General features: G+C 55.2%; 1 long non-coding RNA gene across 1 annotated transcript; it reads right to left on the reverse strand.

Moving 5' to 3' along the window:
* Positions 1-9,533: 9,533 nt before the first annotated feature.
* On the reverse strand, positions 9,534-11,689 carry LOC133071365 (uncharacterized). The gene is made up of 4 exons (XR_009696412.1): positions 11,547-11,689; positions 11,185-11,256; positions 10,874-10,989; positions 9,534-10,125 (listed from the first exon to the last, which is right to left on the reverse strand). It is a non-coding gene; the product is annotated as an uncharacterized LOC133071365 (long non-coding RNA).
* Positions 11,690-12,955: the final 1,266 nt, after the last annotated feature.

Below are 12,955 nucleotides of genomic sequence, written 5' to 3' on the forward strand. Positions count from 1 at the left end.
GATCCCTGCATTAATTCACTCACATCACAGCCCATTTTGTCTTTTCCCATAAACTGGAAAAGACAGGAGAAGGAGAACATGAGAAAAGACACACACACTTGAGCTGAACATACTCGGAAAAAAATGCTTGAAGCATCCGTAGCCTAGAATCATGAATACTCTTAACTCTAATTGGAAGTTCCAAAAAATGGAAAAAAAAAAAATGGAGATTTGTAAAGACAGGCACTGCAGAAAGTGCTGCGCTGTTTTAGCGGAAGTCACCGTCCTCATGGCGTGTTAATCCGCTCGTCTCCTGCACAACATCACGCCCTGCAGAGCGCTGAAATATCACCATTGTTTGCAGGAGGCAGTGCACAGCCTCACTGAGAGATGTTCTAATCAGTGTCGGCAAACAGCCCTTCGGCCCTCCAGAGAGGCTGGCGCAGCCAGCAGCTCGGGGTCCAGAGCTGCCCTGTAAGCGGGGTCTGAGTCTCTGCTTTTGCCTTCACAGCTTTCATTTCGTCTTCCCTGGAACTCGCCCATGCATCCTCGGTTCCGGGGTGTTTCCCCGAGATCATCTGAGAGCTTCTTCATGTTCTTTTCTAGCACCAGATCCAAAGCCTAGTTTCTGACACCCAGAGGCACTGCTTTAACGCCCGAGGCGGAAGCCAGAAGCACAGGTGCCTAAGTCAGCGTCACTCCCAACGCTGGGTCAGGGCACACAGGCAGACACGGCTGCTCCTCTTGCAAAGTGCGCCGAGAGGAAATCAGGAAATAACCGTGTTTTAAACCAGCAGCCCTCAGAGTGTCATATGTACATGCATTAAGAATTTGTCTTTTAAAACAAGTTCTTTTTCAAGTTAATTTTCCAAACACTAAAATATTTCCCTTTAAAGAGTTAAGAAAATCTCAGGAGCTGGGGTTGAAGGGGTTTCTCCACATGATTATAAAGACATGGACCAAACACACTCGTATTGATACATGGCTATGCACACAAACCCATGCATGTGTGTGAATTCATATACAGATACATGCACACTTATACACGTGTGTGCACACAAACATGTGACTGTGATCGGGGTTATTCCACTACCAGACATCCAGCAATCCCACGTCTCTCACCTCGCCCTGCCCAGCCCTCAGCTCCGTCAGCCGTGCTGCCGGTCTCCTCCCCGCCCCAGAGGCGTGGGGGGGCTGCCTGGAGCCCCCACATCAGCATCACCCCGGCCACGTCACAGTTTTTATATCTGACGGACCACACCCCAGGTCCCTCTTATTTTATCAGCTTTCAAAATATCCTCAACTATTTATTTGAGCACTAGAAACGTAAATATCTAACATATTTGATCAAAATTACATCTCAATATAAAATTATTAAAAACTAATGCAGTTATACTATTAACATCATATTTAGTGTATACTGAATATATATATTAAATATAACATGTATTAAATATATACATTTAGTATGTGTATTTAATATGTTAAATATGCATGCTTGCTAAGTCACTTCAGTCGTGTCTGCCTCTTTGCTACCCCATGGACCATAGCCCGCCAGGCTCCTCTGTCCATGGGACTCTCCAGGCAAGGATACTGGAGTGGGTTGCCATGCCCTCCCCCAGGTGATCTTCCCAACCCAGGAATCAAACCCACATCTCTTTACATCTCCTGCATTGGCAGGCGTGTTCTTTACCACTAGCGCCACCTGGGAAGCCCATATTAATTATATATAATACTAAATTATAACACGATATTCAGGAAATCTAACCTTTCAAAATTTCTTTCAACTTAAATAACTGAGAAATTTCAAAGTGAAAAGGAAACACCCCACCCACAGGAACACTTCCTGCCGGGTGGGGCCCGTCGTGGGGAGAATAACCCCGGGGGTTCCAGCGAGGGCAAACAGAAAGCTCCGGTCTCACTGCCTCAGCGTGGGCAGCGTCCACCAGACCAGACCGACTTCTGCTGGGCGCACTGGACCTTCACCATGAAGCCTTGACCGTCTGTCTGATCAAACCACAGGCGTGTTGCCTTCATTTGTAATGTCCTGGTGTGTTTTGGAAGCATTCACACCTCACATCATTTTGCTAGAAAGAGGACAGGAAGAAAGGGGAAGAGGCTGCCAGGGTTTGCAAGGTGCGTCAGGCTGTGAAGCCCTCGAGCGTCCTCGAGGTCAGCTCCTGTCGTGAACCAGCAGTGGAGGCAGCGCAGGGCTGGAGCTCCACCCGCCGCGGGGAATCTCAAACAAGTGGGGGGCACGAGCCCCTCGGGGAGGGAGAGAGCAGCCGTTGTTTGGATTCTGCACACAGCACGTCGCATCTGCCCAAGGTGACTGGGAGGCGGAGTGAAGGCAGGATCGCCTGCCGGCTACTCCGGACGTCCTGATATGGGGCAGGGCTGGGCCCAGGTGGGGCTGACCCTGTCTGCCGGGCCAGCCGGAAGATTTCAGCGAGCAACACTACACGTTCCTTTAGGCTAAGAAATAAAGAGACAGAACAGATGGGGTCGAGAGGATCGCTGCAGTCAACGATGATTCTTTATTTCTCAGGGTTACATATATACTAAACCAAGAAGAGAGGCATCACAAAGAAAATTCTTCCCCATGTACATCATCTTTAAGATAACAATAACCAGAGCTCTCTCATGGCGCCAAAGGCATCCTACTTATCTTAAGGGCAGTCGTGCAAAGCCATCTATCTGCACCTTGTGTGCATTCAAGGCTCACTAATGGTCTGTTAAGAGTTAACTTGGATAGTAAATTTCAGAGGGGTGGTGGGACAGAGAGCTATGTCTGCGAACAGACCCTTGATAATCAATCAAGGCAGCTCCCAGAGTCGGCTTTTTCAAGCCGCTCCCGCACCTGTCCCCCGCCCCCTCCCCAGCCCGAGGGGTGTGCCTTCAAAGAGGAGTTCCCGGGGGAGGAAACTTGGACAGTTCCTCGGGGCAAACTTGGAAACAGAATGAAACCACGCCTGTGAGGAGCAGGGATGAGCCCGCAGGGGCGGGAAGCACCCTCCTCTCTGCAGGACTCAGCGGGCCATGGGGTCAGGCTGAATGCAACACTGCTCGAACGCTCTAGAAGCCACGGTCTCCTGGGGGAGACGTGTGCAGTCAGCGGACGAGAAGGAGGCGCGAGCCGACCCGGGTCTGCACGTGCAGCCATTCACGCAGCCTCACTCCCAGACTGTCGGGCTGAGCTGTTTCAGCAGCCATCTGCGGGCGACGCTTCTGAATTACTTGGCGTCTTTGTTCTTCATGCTCTCATTTCAGCTGAGTAAAACCAGGCACGTGGGACTTGAATGTCTGGCGATATAGCTAAGTGTGCACACCCGTGTGTGTGTGTGCGGCCCTGGGCTCACGCGTGAGGCTCTGTCTGCATCCACGCGTGTGGACGGTGACCTTCTCTGCACGGGTCGCCAGGCAGCACCCAGCAGCTGCTGTGTACTTCGGGGTCTGGGCGACTGCACCTGCCCAGGGTCCTTAGGTGGGCACTGTAAGGGGTGTGAGCTGGGGTTCTTTTCCTCCACGTGTCGGCTGCCACTTACTTAATAACCACATGATTAATAGCCGCCATCTCAACATCGATGTTGTGACAACCATTCAGACCTTTACCGGTGACCGTCCTCCACTCCTGCGTTCTCACGCAGGAAGACCTGGTTTCTAGGCAACAACGTAAGCTCAGCGCGGAGTAGGTGGTCTCCTGCTGGGAGGAGAGGCACCTCAGATGGGGGCACCTGTCCTGAGACCAGGGACCACGCCTTCCCTGGGGGACCTGCTAGGACTGCGCTACCCTCCCCTCAGCGCCCTTCCTCCGTCTCCGGCCCGTGGACCCTCACCCAGCGGCCTGCCGGCACAGACGTGTATGCACAGCCGCCCCACGGCAAACCAGCCCGGTTTCCTAGCATCCTGAGCGTCTGCTCACCTTCAACGTGATCCTTCCGTGCGGAAGCCCAGGTTAGACCAGAGTCGGGCGGAAGCGCTCCACCTCACGAGGACCACCTTCTCGCTCTGTCTCTGGGTATCCACTGGCCCTGGCCCCCGGTGCTGGCCTCCGAGGCACCTCCCTCCGAGCAGCCCTCGACCCGCGGGGCTGAATCCGCGGGACACGCGAGGCCCTGACGGCACAGCCTTCACCGCGTGGTCCTTCCCCCGAGGGCCACTGCGAGGGGCTCCCCTGCCCCCCTCGCTCCTGAGAAGGGGGCACGCGGCCGTTTCGGGCAGAGCCCCGGGGACGCAGGGAGGTGCGCGGCGGCCCTCCTGCGGCTGCGCGTCCGGTCCCAGCCCGACCAGAGAGGGCGCGGGCGCCGCGCGCGGGCAGGCGGCGCTGGGAGAGGCGTCCCGGCTGCGGCTCCTGGGCCGCGCCCCTCATGGCTCTGAATCTCGGTTTCCTCAGCCAGAAAACGGGGCGCTTTGCAAGGCGTGCAGGTGCGCTCGGGACTGTCTTCCGTGACCATTATTTTTCTGGTTCTGACTCTCCTCGTCTCTGAGGGCTGGCTACTTTCACCCTAATAATCTGAGTGTATCAGCGTGTTTCCAGAGGGCGAGAAGAGAGACTGGGCGGCAGGCTCTGAGCATCACCCTTTCTCTCTCCGCTCAAAGCGGCTGCGGAAACCGCTGCTTGGTCTTTGAATGGTGCCTGATGGAGGCTTGGAGGCAATGAGAGCATCTAAAGACCGCGGGGCGGGGGGAGGCCACGGCTGAGAAAGAGGAACACGGTGAACCGGCAAACCCAGGACAGAGGTGCTCAGACATCCCTGTCCCGTGTGTGTGTGTGTGTTTGTGTGTGAATTGTTTGTGTATCTGCGTGTGTGTATGACTGTGCTTTCTCAAGAAAGCATGGCTTCGGTTTCCTGTGCTGTGCCTTCAGGCCCGGACCCCGCTGCCCACAGCCCCCGCCCCGTGCTGAGACGGGGCGCCTGGGCGTCTGTCTGGGCTCCAGCTGTGGGGCCCACAGACGGGGCGCACCCATCACAGACGAGGCCAGAGTCTGCTCCGACACGTTCACTCCTTTATCTTGACTCTTACTCACTTAACAGTGAGTCCAGAGGTGGGAGGCGTCCTCCTTGCGTGTCATCTTTGAGCAGCAGAGTTAATTTTCTAACCCGCAACGTTGCTGTGGGGTCTGCCATCGCCCCAGCGGGACGAGATGCTTGGGGCCGCAGCTCTAGGTCAGGGACCCCCAACTGTTTCTGGGGCTGCGGGAGCCGCCCTGTGGAGCCCTGTCATTACCAGAGGCCTCCAGGCCACCACTGCCCTCCCTGGAAGGATGGGGGACCCCCTCTTGGAAACTGCTGGACCCCAGGTTCTTCTGATGAGACTTGCCCACCCAGCAGTCAAAGAAAGGCCCTCCAAGGGATCGCTGTCCTGGACAATCAAGACCTCAGTCTGGACCAGCCTCCTAGAGGCTTTGCAACGGCACGCCTGCCGAGGGGGGCACAGAGGTCCTTGCACAAGTGTGCAACCTCACGCCTGCCAAGGGTGGGGCACAGAGGTTCTTGCATGCCAGCAGGTCCCTAAGGAGGACATGCTGCTGAAGAGGAAGTGCTGAGAGGTGAGGGGCCCACCCAAGGTAACTGGAGTGTGGGAGGCAATTTCCTGGGATAACGGTAAGCCTGAGGGTTTTGCTCAGATGATCGGAGAGCCAGGCAGCATCGTCCTGCTCTGTCCTGACCTGTGCCCACAGCTCGGCTCACCTGGTCCCTCACACCTGCCTGGGGTGGAGACGCTGACCTGACCCGAGGCTCACCTGTGGAGCAACTCACTGCATTCCGGGCCTCCCTGCTTCCTCCCTGGCGTGGTGGAGAGGAGTTCACATCAACCAGCTTGGCTTGACTTCCTGACTCTCCGTAAACAAATTCCCACCCCTAATGGAGACGTGTGCATCTCATTGTTTTAATAATTTACCCCTGAGATGATTTATAGCTGGCATGTTAATTATGAACATGCACATTACCATTTTTATAGCCCATTTGGACATGGATCAGCAGAGAAGGAACCGTTACCCCAGCGTTTCCATTTATCACTTGTGTTCGGTCCTGCATATTCGTGAAAATAGAAGCTGTATTCCAAACAGCAAGGATGAACCCACCACTGTGCCAGGCCCCTTTGACTTCATCGGATGCACAGGATTTCAACTTTTCTTTTTAAGACCGTGTCTGGCTGACAACCCTGGACAGAGACTTGCCAAGCGCCAGGTCCTGGGGTCTACCTGTGTAGTCTAGACTTGGGTGAAGTGAGCTGGGAACTCAGAGCTGAGGGCCAAACGGGTCGGGTGCACAGAAGCCTGGGCCGACGTGTTAGGGGAGAGTCTGGGGCTTCAGAGAGACTTAGAGGCCACGGCCCTGCGATGGGTCTTCCCCTTAACGTCTAGTCCTTCTCTTGGGGCAAGACTTTGCACTAAACCAGAGCACCTGCTCCAACCTGATGCTTGTTATCCAAGAGAATGAAACCCAGAGCGGACCCGGGCCCCGGCTGGTCCGGAGGAGCTGGGGACGGGGCAGGACTCCCTGGGGGCGAGAACAGGCAGCAGCCTCGAGGGGGCATGGGGGCGGCAGGACCAGCCTCGGCCCGAGCGGGGCGCCCGACAGTCAGCCCACCCTGTCCTCCCTCCCCACCATCCCCCTGGCTCCCCCATCTGGCTTACCTGGGACTTTGGGGGAAATTAAGGGATTGCAATCTAAGGCCCCAGGACATGCAGTTTCCTCTTTGAAGCCCGTCTCCCTCCCCCAGGGTCTTCCTTCTGGCGGGTTGTGGGTGCACTTCCCTGCTGCCCAGGAGGCCGCTGGGCTCTCGGTGGAGTGGGAGTCAGACCTCAGGCTTCTCAGGGCCTTGCTTGGCCATGGTTGGGGTCCCCAGGCACCCCATGGGTGCAGCTGGGAAGGCTGAACCAAAGCGCTAACAGCAGCGAGGACAAAAAGCGTGGACTTTTAACCCAATCCTTCACCTTTAAAGCAGCTGGCTTCTCTGCCCCCAGCCCTCCTTCCAGAGGCCAGGGTCTAAGAGGAAAAGTTGGAACAACACTGTGAACATCCTTCCTCTTCTTTGAGTCACAAAAGACGCCTCCGGACTGGCTGCAAGCTGTGTGCCAGCCTCAGCCCACTCTGGCCCCGGGAGGCTGGGCCTGCTGGCCAGAGTCAGCTCCCGCCTGGTCCTCGGGGGTGTCCCGCCTGGGCCTGGGAACACTCTTTCCTGCGGGCCCCTAGACCCCAGCCTGAAGCTCCTTACATCACTGAGAACAGGTTCATGGGAGCTTCCCTCCATGCGGTCTCCCCAGTTTCCTCTAGAATGTCAAGATGTCCACACCTGACTCCGTGAAGTCCTTCAAGTACCACTGTCCCCAAACCACGAGTACTGCGGAAATGAACTGAAAAATTCACCTTTCAGTTCAGTCCAACCTATCCCGTCATTAAGGTGGCATGTGGCCACGAGAGGCATCACAGCAACCCAGCAAAAATGGCCGTTTGACAAGGTTCCCCATGACGGTTTTCCTGATACCTCAGGCAGCATCATGGACAGGCCTCACCTCTCTCACCTGAAAAGGGAGAAGGCGCTGATCCGACCTGTCTGTTCAGGGCGCTGCCTCTGCCGTAAGGTCACACACAAACTGGGAGGCACGCAGGCCGGGGCGGGCAGGTGCGGGCATCCATCTGAGAGTGTACTGACAGACCCGCCTCGGAGGGGACGGCATCACCTCTCCCGGGATTTCTGAGGCCGGACCGGCCCTGGGTGGCCTCAGAGGCTGGCTCTGAGCTTTGTAACAGAATGCTCTGACTCTGCAGGAACATATGAGAAAATACATACAGGTGAGTACGATGGAAGTGAAACATGCCTTAGTGATCACAGCTACTGGAAAGCGGGGTGCTCTCTGGAGGGAGCAGGGCCCCCTGTTCCAGGGCCTTTGCACACACCACGTGACTGTCCAGAGGAGATTTGAACTTCAGCGGGGCTGGGACTCCAGGACCCTCTGCAGGGGCCCAGCGGCGGCCACACAGACCAGGCAGTTGGAGCACAGGTGCGGGGTGCTCCCCACTGGGGTAGCCGTGCAACAGCCCCCCTGAGGTTGTGCGGCGTGAGCACCTGGACCTGAGCCCCCTCTCAGCCTCGAGACGCTCTGACTTCACTACTACATCAGCGAAGGTCTCTAAGCTTCTTTACAGCCTCCAGTTCTGTGAATCCTCCAAAAGGCTGTTGCTGCCAAAAAGTTCTGCCGGTTCATGCTAATGTTCGATAAAATAGTGCTTGTTGATAGGTCTGTCTTCATACTTCAACCTCTAAAATCTGACTTAATAAAATCTGACTGATGCTAAAAGGAATCAAGATGTTATTTTTTCTCATAAAAGCAAATAGCTTCCACTTAACCAAGACGCTGCCGTTTGGCACCTGCGTGCAGGTGAGTGTGTGTGTCTTGAACAAGTGTAACGCGAACTTACTTCCGAGCTCATCTCTGCCCTTTGGAGTGCTTCCTGGTGAAAGTGGTCTTCATTTCTCCCAGAGGAGACCTCTAGAAGGCGTGGCTCTTTTGCTCACTTTGCGGTGTCAATGTGAGAGTCCCCAAGTCACAAAGCATCTCGGTTCCGAAGCTGGGATGTCAGACCTGATGTCAACCTGTTGCATGCTTGGTTGAGTGTCCCCATCAGCTCTGCCCTTGCAAAGAGGGGGCTGCACTGGCTTCTCTGGTTCTCTGTCTAGGAATCTCCCTCCCCGTCCCCACTGGCTCGGGGAGAAGCTAGAGTGATAAAGAACAGAATCCCTTTTTATTAGACTTGGACTGTCACGCATTGGCCTCTCAGCCTGTGTCTGACAGACGTTTGACACTGATTCTTCCTCCCGTGGACACATCTGAGCATCTTTTTGGAACTTCGTGTTGCTGGGACATCTCTCCCACTGTTCCTTCCACCTCGTAGATGAATCTCTGTAGGGAGGCGGCCTCTGACTCCTCCATCGTCCTGAGAAGCCAGGGACCACCTCCAGCTTTGTGGGGCTGGAGTCCTTCTGTCCTCGCAGACCTGGAGTCCTCCCTTCATGGACCACCCCACCTCAGGGCCCCCCCCACCGCATGCTGCATGCTAAACTCAGGTCGTACTGCAATAAGTCTGGGCATGTGAGCCAACGTCAACACAGCTGCGAAGGCCACAGGCTCCTCGGGTCTCAGCGGGCACCGACAGAGCCTCTTCTCAAGCCCAAGGACCCAGCCCGCGCTCCCCAGAGGACCCTGTCACTAGGACAGGAAATGCAAGCCCAGCAACGCTCCCCCACACCTGTGCCTCTCCCCCAGCCCAGCGGGAGGAAGTTCAAGAGTGGAGGAGCCGCCCTGAACGATTTCCTTCATTCCGTCTACCCGTGTGCGTGCATCGCCCTCACCCTGGTGTCCGATAAGCGATCACACGGATGCCTCCATTGACAGGAGGCAGGAAGATTTCCATTTTAACCCCCTACTTCATACACAAGTCACCATCTCCCAGGAAATGTATTTAACATAGTACATGATGTATCTAATAGCAGCCTGCCAAGGCAGTTTGATTGTCTGCATTTACACAGAAAGCAGCTCAGAACAGAGTGGTTAGGTAAGTCAGTCCAGGTCACACAGGTCACAGGTGGCAGAGCTGATCCCAAGACAGCTTACTCCGTGAGCTCCCTGGTGCTTGAGACCCGTCTCCCCTGAGGCTGAAGGAGCATCTCAGTCACCCAAAAGGGTGAACGAAATGCACCTCACTGCCCCCCAATCAGAGCTTCCAATCGGCAGGTGGAGTGGGGGTGGGGAGGCAAATGTTCATCTCTAGCAGGTCCAGGTGATGCTGCCGCCCTTCGGAGGACCCACTTTGAGAACCTCTGTGGTCCTGACCGCCTGGCCTCCGCTCGCTGCTCCCCGTCCAAGGACACCTCTGCCCGTGTGGCTTTCCCGGAGGCCTGGCCAGGCTGGTGGGCAGGAATGAGCGCACAGGGTCCCAGGGGCATCTGGCGGCACCGCTGCCTGAGGACAGCTAACTGGCCCTTGTGATCAGGAGACACTTGTTAGGGTTTTCTCAAGGGAGGAGGGGGAGCTGAGCCTTGTTGTTCAAAAGGTCACGGTGGAAACAGGATTCCCAATTCTTCCAAACAAGTGTTTATCCGAGGAAGACACACCTGGAGCCAAATGTTTCCCTGTGTCTGTTGGCAACAATGTAATGCAATTTCATTCAATATAACTCCCTGCCTTGATAGACGTTACCCCCCCCACACACACACACACACAAACGCGTGTGCGCACACACGCGCGCAGGGGACTCAAATATTCTGCTTTTTGCCCACCGGCTGAGATGTTTAAGGGTCACGTAAGAAGGCTGGAGAAGAAAAAAATTAAATAAATGGAAAAGCAAGGTAATTTAATTTTGAAAACTGTGAGTATTCATTTGGAATAAACCAATTTATAAAGCTGGAAGTGACAAGCTCAAATTAAATGTACTTCCCTTCTATTACTGTTTTTCTACACCCTCATCAGCCAATTACACTCTCAAATCATTTAGCAGAAGGATCATCTTTGCTCTCTTTTAAAGTAGATAAATTCTTCTTAAAAATCCCTTTTAATGTCTGACTGACACATGATTTACATTTGTATGTATCACGTCTCCTGAGTTTTCCCTAGAAGCTTTCTATTCAGGATCAATGCCTCTGGACATGGGGTCAAGTGCCCTCACACAAGGACATCTGGGTATCAGGAAGAATTCAGAAACCTAAACGTCCTCTAAAACCCAGCCCCAACATCAGCCTTCATACTCACTAATGTCTCTACGTTTGCAAATAGCATAAACGGTGTCCTGCCTTTGAGGGCACATAAAAGCAATATGATCAAAGGTTGAATCAAATTCCAGAGAGGCTGAATGTCTATTCCTGGCCACTTAGGTAGGGTTCCCTTTACCTGGTGGTTCAGACAGTGTTCATTTCCTGTTTACATCAAAGCGCTCCGGTCCAATTTTAGAAGTGGATTAAATGCCTGTTACACTTCTATTGTGCTGTTCTATTCTTTCTGTAATCCTGCTCAAAGGCAGCAAACCAGGAACATCATTTTGGAACCACGACTGTGAATTACACATATAGATAGATGGGGATGGAGGTGAAGACGGGGTGGAGGTGAAGGTGTGGACAGAGGTGGGGATGGAGGTGGGGACAAGGGTGGGGGCGGGGGTGGGGCAGACAGGCCGGTGGTCAAGCCGACCGCTGCTCACTCACCAGGCGTGCTTCTCACCACTCTTTATTTGCCAACATCCTGCCTCAACTCTCCCTGCAATTTTGAGAGGCTCCCTGGGGTGGGAGCTGCCCCTTGGAATCCAAAGCCAGGCTCCCGGAGGTCCCTGACCGCTGGAGCCCACCCAGGGCAGCCCGGGGAGCACTCCCGTTGGTCGCAGATGGAGGACGCGCACAGCCGAGGGCAGGCAGCTGGGGAGGGCGCGCCTGAGGCCCGTCAGGGCCCCTCCCCGCACCTCCGCACCCTCCGCCCCGCCGGGCGTCCCCTCCGCCTCCACCTCACGGGCAACCAGCCAACTCCCTGGGCCTCCGTTTCCTCCTCCCCAAATGAGAGTGATAAAACTCACATGCAACGACGGGGGCGACGAGAACACGAACACCGAACGCAGCACCGTCTCCTCACAAGGAGCACGCCTCCTCCCGTCCACCCCGTCTTTCCGCCTGTGTGCCCCACGGCCCTCCACAGAGCTGCCCGCCTGCGGTTCTGACTCCAGGCTGCCGGCCAGATCTCGGTTTCGGTTAATGAGGACGGCGGGGCTGTGTGTCCAAAGGGCACTTGCCTTGAACAGCAGCGCCTGGAGGCCTGGAGTCGGGGACCCAACATCGGGAACGAGGTCTCGGCAGTGGGGCTCCAGCCACAGCGGACCACCAGGTGGAGAATGAGCTCGAAGAATTCCTCACCCATTCCAGGCTATTGATCTGTTTTGGTGGCAAAATATAATATTTAAAAATTAATAGAAAGTCCCCACTTTACCTAACCCCAAGATGTTCTAGAACAGGGTGGGTGGTGGGGTGCCCGGCCCCAGTTGCCCAGTTCTCCACAAGCTAAAGGCTGGAGCTGCCAGCTGCGGGCAGGGAGCCCAGGAGGTGCTGCTGACGGAGGAGAGGATTCAGACGGTACGGAACCTGCCATCACGGCTCCGGCGGCCCCACGCTTCTGCGGGGTTAAGAACAAGCAGTCTGACATGAGCAATGATGCATACATTTCAGAAGGGGCTATCACTGGACTGGACTGTAGATTGGATTCAAGGTGTCTTAGTTAGCACTGGCAGGATGTACAGGCTATGGGTTTAAAAAAATTAATAATAACCAAGATCTCCAGATGGAGGAAACCACAAGGCCAAGAGTAGAAAAGGAAAAATATAGAACTTATTGGGGGTGGCAAGGAGAGGGGTTCGGCAGGAGTGGGGTCTGTGACAGGTAAGCTGTGAGGTGCACCAGGACAGCAGGTGACCTTTAAATGAATTGAACTTGGTTGCAGTCAGACTGCGTGTTTTTGGACTTGCTCCTGAACGTTCCTTGTTCTTGCATGCTAACATTCTTGCTGTTTTATGACCATGGCATCTTTAAAATAACTGAGATCTGAAAAAAGCAAGGACCACGCTCATCCCTGAGGCTCATCTCTGCGCCTGGGACCTAACTCAGAATGAGGCTTCCAGGAGTCACACTGCCTCCCTGGGGAACTGGATCAGACTCACCTCCTGGGAGACGGGCAGGGAGCTTTGCAGGAAAAGCCACAGGGACAAACACCCAGAAATAGAAACCGTGCGGTGAAAGCCCCCTGTGCTCCCCTGGGGGTGGGCCCCATGGTGGGCAGGACGGCGTGTGCTCCGCCTGATGGTGAGCCAGGGACAGCGCCCTGCGCCGCCCAGGGCCCGAGCAGCCCTGCCCGCTCTGCTCTGCTGGCTTCCCGCTCCTTCCAGAGCCGCGAACAGGGTGACGCTGCCTTCTCCTAACCCAGTCCTCCAGCCAGTCT

Source organism: Dama dama, chromosome 16 (assembly GCF_033118175.1).
Source record: "Dama dama isolate Ldn47 chromosome 16, ASM3311817v1, whole genome shotgun sequence".
In the NCBI taxonomy this organism is placed as follows: Eukaryota; Metazoa; Chordata; class Mammalia; order Artiodactyla; family Cervidae; genus Dama; species Dama dama.